Below are 8,816 nucleotides of genomic sequence, written 5' to 3' on the forward strand. Positions count from 1 at the left end.
TTATCAAGCCACATCATCAGGAATTAACATCAGATACTGGGTACAATTTCTTGCTACCTCACCAGAAAGTTCTTGCTATAGTGGCTACAGGTTATATAAAAGTGACCACACAGTTTCTGGCTTCCACTATTAAATGACAAAGTAGCTTAAGAAATCCATCTTCTCTGAAATGTAACAACAATACACTCTGGACAAAATGGTAAAAAACAACTACATGAAAGTACTGACAAACAACCCAAAGCAGGCAGCAACTGGAAGAGAGCCTGTACTTAAAAGATAAGGTTAGAACTATGTGAGATTCCAATTTTTTAAGGGTTTTGGCCATAGGGCAGGCCTCAATCAGTGGGTGAAACTGAATCTTAACCAGAAGGCAGAATTCAGTATTTCAGCAGCCGGGATAAAATCCTGGAATAGAGAGATCCTGACAGGTGTAGCCTTAAATTCTTTGTATAAATTCTATCCAAATCTCTGGACGACCTGTGAACCATGCATGCATGGGGCAGTCTCCAAACAGCCCCTAAAGCTAAAAGAACTGAATAAAAATTTCAGCTGTTGTTTAACACCAGGGAGACTGAATATGGAATTTGAGTTCAGTCAATTTAACTGCCTGCTAAGACAAACAAACAAAAATCAATACTCTTCAGGGGAACATAATGGAATCCAGAATCTCTACAACATGTCTTCTACAATGTCTAGGAGAAATTTCAAAATGATTGGATATATCAGAAACAGAAAATGTGACCATACTGAAGAAAAAGGACAATCAATGAAGACTGGCCCTAAGACAATCTAGATGTTGGAATTAGCAGGAATTTTTATGCAGCTATTATAACTATGCCCAAGGACATAGTGGAAAATATGCTCATAATGAATAATGACCAGTTGCATTCCATCCAGGTAAAGATCACCAGCCTGCAGATATGGGCAACTGGCTCAAGTTCTAGAGGAAACATGACAAGCCTGGCCAGGAGCTACAGTACCCACTGACATCACCTTAGTTCAGATTCTCATTGTTTTTCATGTAGACTATTAATATGGTACCAGAAATCATCTCTCTGCTTCTGGTTGCTATTTAGTATGACCTCTACACCAACATAAAAAAACACACACAGATTCTAAATACATCTACACTGATTCCAGAAATAAGTTTTAAAACATGACTTTAATCAGGACTTTGATTGTAAAGGAAAGAAATGCAACTTTAATTTGAACAAAAAAGGAAGTTTCTTGCAATTCTCATATAATTATAGGAAGGACATGGATGCAGGAGGGCCTCAAGGACAAGCAAGACCAGAGACTTGAGCACCAGTAGGAATCTACTGCTCATCCTGCATGCTGAGTGCATTCTCTCAGGCAAGCTTCCTCCCTGTGGCTGCTAAAGGGGCTATGAGCAGTTCCTGGCCGCACATACCCCAGTTATACCACAAAAGTGGGACACAATATTTTCCCCCATTTAAGTTTTAAAAAAAGTTGAAGAGAAGGATTCTGAATGTTCTGATCTAGATCACATGCCCATATATCAAACCAATCAAATCAACTACTATGATTACAAGCCCCCACTAGAACTACATGGCTGGACAGGAAAGAAGCAGCACTCCCCGCCCCCAAAATAGAGTGTTGTTTTTTTTTTCCAAGGTAAGCAAAAGACACTGGGAAAACAATAATGATCTATCAGGTATCCTGTATTCTCTGTTTCAGTTAGTGGTAACACCATCTTCCATGCAATCACTCATGGCAGAGTACTGGGATTTCTCTTACAGTAGTGACTACTAGTTGTCTCCAGTATCTGTTATCCCATTTCCTCCACAAAGCATTCTGCTGCTTGGAACATGAATGTGATGGCTGGAGCTCTATTTTGTATCATGAGGGCAAGTATTACACTGTGGAGGTGATAGGACATTAAGCCTTTCAGGGTTTAACATGAAATAGAAATGAAGTTCTATCCTGTTTAATCCAGTTATTTTGGATGTCAGATAACTCATAGCTGAAACTAATCCTAACTGACAACCCCCCCACTCCCCAATGTAATCAAGGCAAAATAATCTAGAAATTAAGAGTAGCATGCAGTGAACCAGGTTAGAGTACCTTAGAGCCAACTACCTATGCTTGAATCTATGCTCTGTAGCTTCCTAGCTCTGTGATCCCCAGCAAATTGCTTTATCTCTCTATACCTTGGCTTCCTCATGTATAAAATGAGGTTAGTAACATTATCTATACCATAGATTGGTTGTGGGAATTGTGGAAGATAATTCAAATGAGCACTGAGAATAATGCCTAGCACATAATAAGCACTTAATGAGTGTTAACTACCATTTTCAGTGCCTGCCAATTTTACCTACTAAAGATGTTAAAAGACAGTCTCTACCTTCACTGCTCAAGTGCCACGTTATTCCACTCCAGTGAGTCCTGACTCCAGTCCAATTCTTCCACAGCATTCTCCACAATGCCTCAGCCTGGCCTATCTAGAACACTCCAATCTGTCCAGGTTACCCTTGTTTTAAGCCCCTTGATGACTCCCCATTATTTACAAAATGAAGCCTTAACTCCTTAGCCTGGTGACTCAGGTCCTTTTGAATGAGGACCCAACTGGCTTTTCCTGGCTCACTTCTTGTCATTCCTCCACCACCAACCATATGCTGGCTTCACTGAAGTATTCTCAAACATCTTCTCCTTACCTGCCTCAAAAGTGTCAATGAGGGAAAGATGGCAGAGCAGCATGGAGACTTTCAGCTTTTCTCACCTGTGAAACACAGATAGATCAGCACCAAACCATTTTGCACACCTAGGAAATTGATCTGAGGATTAACACAACAATCTTGCACAACTTGAGACACAGAACTTGGCAGGTTCTGTGCGGAGAGGTGAACTGGGGGAGAGAAAAGCTGCAGAGGGCAGGGAACTGTTTTTGTGGACAGCGGACAGAGAAAGAGAAAGGGGGAGAGCACGGTGCATCGGGATCATCCAATAAAGTGCTCCCCCAAAAGTAGCTGGATAGAAAGAGTGAAAACACTCGCAGGAGACAGAACACGAAATATGTTCACCAAAATATAAACACTGTAGTGCACAGCCTGAAATTCTGGAGTTCAGTGCCTGGCACTGCTCTGGTGAGGAACTAGGGTGAATCCCCAGGAGCAGGCAACAGAGTCTGAGAGGTCTGTGTGCCACACAGGGAGAAGCAGTTCCCCTGTATGGAGAACATTTGGTAGATGCCATTTGGCCTCCACACAGGCAAAGGTCCTAGTGGATCCCAGAGAGCAACCTAGCTTGCTGGTATTGTGAAAAGGACACCAGAGTATGGTGAAACCTGGTGACCGTCGTGTGTTGTGATTTGCCACAATCTCTGAACCTCTGCCACTGCATGATCACATGAACATTCTCCGGGGCAAGCCTCCACCCAGCCATTGCTCAGCCAGACCCTCCCCCCAGAGAGTCAGAGTGGGTCCAAGGTGTGGGGGTCTCTGAAGCATGGGGTTTTGAAACACAACCCCATCTGAGATAAAACTCTGGAGGTAGGTGCTATCTGGAAGGTGTAGGGCTTGGACACGGACAGGGTAGAAGTGTGGAGTGGACCAAGGCCCAAGACAAAGGAAGCATACTTAAATGCAGGTTGGTGAGAGAGCAAAGTTCCTGTGCCAGAGACTAGGGAGCTGGGGGAAGCCATTTCCACCTCTCTCCTCCCACCCCCCCATCCCCACCCCCCCCCACACACGCAGGAGCTCCACACTGATCCACCCCAGTAAGCTAAACAGTGCCGCCTAGTGTAGAATGGAGCAGTTACAGTAAGCCCCGCACAAATGCACCCTATAAGCACATCCTCTAGAAAACCAGCACAAGTCTCTCCACCTGCTTAGTGTATGGACTATACGTGCTTCGTAGTTTGAGTTGTAGGGGAAACATTTGGGTTTCATTCTGTTTGCTGGTTCATTTTATTCATTTTTTTGCTTCTGTCTTTGTTTAAATTGATTTAAAAATGTTTTTTTCCTTTGTCTTGGATACAGAAAGAGAAAATTTTATTTTTATTTTCTTTTTAAAAAATTTTTTAATTTTTTAATTTTTTACTATATTTTTAATTTTTTAAAAGTTTTTACTCAATTTCATTTTCTTTATTTCATTTTAGTCAATTTTATAATATAACCTTTTAAAATTTTTTTTCTTAACTTTTGTTTTCTTTTCTTTCTTTTCTTTCCCTTTTTTCTCTATTCTATCAAGCTTCTTTCAAAAAACAGACCAAAACACACCTAGTATCTAGCTTCCTTTATTTGATTTTTTGTGTTATTTTAAATTTTTAAATTTTTATTTGCTATTTTATTAATTTTTTTCTTCCTCCAAATGATGAAACAAAGGAATTCACCCCAAAAGAAATAACAGGAAGAAATGACAGCCAGGGGCTTAATAAACACAGATATAAACAAGATGTCTGAACTAGAATTCAGAACCACGATAATAATAATACTAGCTGGGGATGAATAAAGCATAGAATCCCTTTCTGTGGAGATAAAAGAAGTAAAATCTAGTCGGAAGGAAATTAAAAATGCTATAACTGAGATGCAATCTTGAATGGCTGCCATGATGGCAAGGATGGGTGAAACAAAGCCATGAATCAGTGATATAGTAGACAAAATTATAGAGAATAATGAAGCAGGAAAAAAAAGAGGGAAACCAAGGCAAAAGAGCATAATACAAGACTTAGAGAACTCAGTGACTTTTTAAAAAGGACTAACATCTGAATCATAGGAGTCCCAGAAGATGAAGAGAGAGAAAGAGGGACAGAAGATTTATGTGAGAAAATTATAGCAGAAAAACTTCCTAATCTGGGGAAGGACACAGACATAAAAATCCAAGAAGCACAGAGAACTCCCATTAGATTCAACAAAAACCGACCATCAACAAGGTATATCATAGTCATATTGACAAAATACACAGACAAGGAAAGAATTATGAAAGCAGCAAGGGGAAAAAAGTCTTTAACTTATAAGGGAAGACAGATCAGATTTGCAGCAAACCTATCCACAGAAACGTGGCAGGCCAGAAATGAATGGCAGGATATATTCAACGTGCTGAATCAGAAAAGTATGCAACCAAGAATTCTTTATCCAGCAAGGCTGTCATTCAAAATAGAACGAGAGATAAAGAGTTTTCCAGGCAAACAAAAACTAAAGGAGTTTATGACCACTAAAGCAGCCCTGCAAGAAAATTTAAGGGAAACTCTCTGAGCAGAGAAAAGACGAAAACAAACAAACAAACCAAACAGACAAAAAGCAGCTAAGACTAGAAAGGACCAGTGAAAATCACCAGAAATTCCAACTCTACAGGCAACACAGTGGCACTAAATTCATATCTTTCAGCGCTCACTCTAAATTTCAATGGACTAAAAACTCCAAATAAAAGACATAGGTATCAGAATGAATACGGAAACAAGACCCATCTATATGCTGCTTACAAGACATCCATTAAAAAAAAATTAAGTTTATTTATTTTGAGAGAGAGACTGAGACCACAAGCTGAGAGGGGCAGAGAGGAGGAAAGACAGAATCCCAAGCAGGCTCCATGCCATCAACACAGAGCCGGATGTGGGGCTGGAACTCACACACTGTGAGATCATGACCTGAGCTGAGATCAAGAGTCAGACACTTACCCAACTGCACCACCCAGCCACACCCAAGAGACACATCTAAATTTTTTTAACATTTATATTTATTTTTGAGAGACAGAGAGAGACAGAGCACGAGCAGGGGAGGGGCAGAGAGAGAGGGAGACACAGAATCTGAAGCAGGCTCCAGGCTCTGAGCTGTCAACACAGAGCCTGATGCAGGGCTCGAACCCACAAACCGTGAGATCATGAACCGAGCCAAAGTTGGACGCTTAACCAACTGAGCCACCAAGAGCCCCCAAGAGACCCATTTTAGACCTAAGACACCTGCAGATAGAAAATAAGGAGATGAAGAACCATCTATCATGCTTCTGGTCATAAAAGGAAAGCTGGAGTAGCCATACTTATAAAAGACAAACTAGATTTTAAAATTAAGACTGTAACAAGAGATGAAGAAGGGCATTATATCATAATTAATGGGTCTATCCACCAAGAAGTTGTAACAATTGTAAACATTTATGCCCCCAACATGAAAGAACCCAAATATATAAATCAATTAATCACAAACATAAAGAAATTCATTGTTAATAATAACATAATAGTAGGGGATTTCAACACTCCACTTACAACAATGGACAGATCATGTCAGCAGAAAATCAATAAGGAAACAATGGCACACTGGACCAGATGGACTTAATAGATGTATTCAGAACATTTCATCCTAAAGCAGCAGAATACACATTCTTCTCAAGAGCACATGGAACATTCTCCAGAATAGATCACATACTGGGACACAAATCAGCCCTCAACAAGTACAAAAAGACTGACATCATACCTTGCATACTTTCAGAGCACAATCCTATGAAACTCGAAATCAACCACAAGAAAAAAATTTGGAAAAACCATGAATACTTGGAGATTAAAGAACATCCTACTAAAGAATAAATGGATTAACCAAGAAATTAAAGAGGAAATTAAAAGTACATGGAAGCCAAAAGTACATTGAAAACATGACAGCCCAAAACATCTGGGATACAGAAAAAGCAGTCATAAGAGGGAAGTGTATAGCAATCCAGGCCTTCCTAAAGAAAGAAGAAAGGTCTCAAATACACAACCTAACCTTACACCTATAAGAGCTGGTAAAGAACAGCAAATAAAGCCCAAAACCAGTAAAGAAGGTAAATAATAAATAAGAGCAGAAATCAGTGATATTGAAAAAAAAAAGTAGAACAGATCAATGAACCCAGAACCTGGTTCTTCAAAAAAATCAACAAAATTGATAAACCCCTAGTCAGATCAGAACAAAAAAAATGACTGAAATAAATAAAATCACAAATGAAAGAGGAGAGATCATAACTAACACTGAAAAAATACAAATAAGAGAATATTATGAGCAATTATATGTCAACAAATTGGGCAATCTGGAAGAAATGGAAAAATTCCTAAAAGCATATAAATTACCAAAACTGAAACAGGAAGAATTAAAAAATTTGAACAGACCCATACCCAGCAAAGAAATTGAATCAGTAATTAAAAATCTCTGAACAAACAAGATTCTAGGGCTGGATGGCTTTCCAGGGGAATTCTACCAAACGTCAAAAAAAGAGTTAATATCTATTCTTTCGAAGCTGTTCCAAATAGAAATGGAAGGAAAACTTCCAAACTCATTCTACAAGGCCAGCATTAACTTGATTCCAAAACCAGGAAAAGACTCCACAAAAAAGGAGAACTACAGACCAATTTCCCTGATGAACATAGATGCAAAACTCCTCAAAAAGAAAAGAATTATTCACCACAATGAAGTGGGATTTATTCCTGGGATGGAAAGCAGGTTCAATATTTGCAAATCAATCAATGCAATACTTCACATTAATAAAATAAATAAGAACCATATGATCCTCTCAATAGATGCAGAGAAAGCATTTGACAAAATACAGCACCTTTCCTTGATTAAAAACCCTCAAGAAAGTAGGGATAGAAGGATCATACCTCAAGATCATAAAAGCCATACACGAAAGACCACTGCTACTATCATGCGCAATGGGGAAATCTGAGATCTTTCCCCCTAAGGTCAGGAATACGACAAGGATGTCCACTCTCACCACTGTTATTCAACAAAGTGTTGGAAGTCCTAGCCTCAGCAATCAGACAACACAAACAAATAAAAACCATCCAAATCAGCAAGGTGGAAGTCAAACTTTCACTCGTCATAACATGATACTTCATGTTGGAAACCCAAAAGACTCCACCAAAAAACTGCTAGAACCGATACATGAATTCATCAAAGTCATAGTATATAAAATCAATATACAGAAATCATATGCATTTCTATACACCAACAGTGAAGCAGCAGAAGAAGACATCAAGAAATTTATCCCATTTACAATTGCATCAAAAACCATAAAATACCTAGGAATAAACCTAACCAAAGAGGTGAAAAATCTATACACTGAACACCATAGAAAGCGTATGAAAGAAATTGAAGAAGACACAAAAAAAAATGGAAAAAAAAATTCCATGCTCATGGATTGGAAGAACAAATGTTGTTAAAATGTCAATACTACCCAAAGCAATCTACATTTTCAATGTGAACCCTGTCAAAATAACACCAGCATTCTTCACAGAGCTAGAACAAACAATCCTAAAATTTGTATGGAACCAGAAAAGACTCCGAACAGCCAAAGCAATCTTGAAAAAGAAAACCAAAGCTGAAAGCATCACAATTCTGGACTTTGAGCTGCATTATAAAGCTGTAATCATCAAGACAGTATAGTACTGGCACAAAAACAGTCACATAGATCATGGAATAGAATAGAGAACCCAGAAATGGACCCACAAACATATGGCCAACTAATATTTGACAAATCAGGAAAGAATATTCAGTGGAATAAAAACCGTCTCTTCAGTAAGTGGTGCTGGGAAAACTGGACAGCAACATGCAGAAGAATGAACCTGGACCACTTTTTACACAATACACAATAATAAACTCAAAATGGATGAAAGACCTCAATGTAAGACAGGAAGCCATCAAAATCCTATAGGAGAAAACAGGCAACAACCTCTTTGATCTTGGCTGCAGCAACTTCTTATGTGACGTGTCTCTGGAGGCAAGGGAAACAAAAGCAAAAATGAAATATTGGGACCTCATCAAGATAAAAAGCTTCTGCACAGCGAAGGAAACAATCAGCAAAACTAAAAGGCAACAGACATAATAGGAGAAGATGTT

Source organism: Panthera tigris, chromosome X, assembly GCF_018350195.1.
Source record: "Panthera tigris isolate Pti1 chromosome X, P.tigris_Pti1_mat1.1, whole genome shotgun sequence".
NCBI lineage: Eukaryota > Metazoa > Chordata > Mammalia > Carnivora > Felidae > Panthera > Panthera tigris.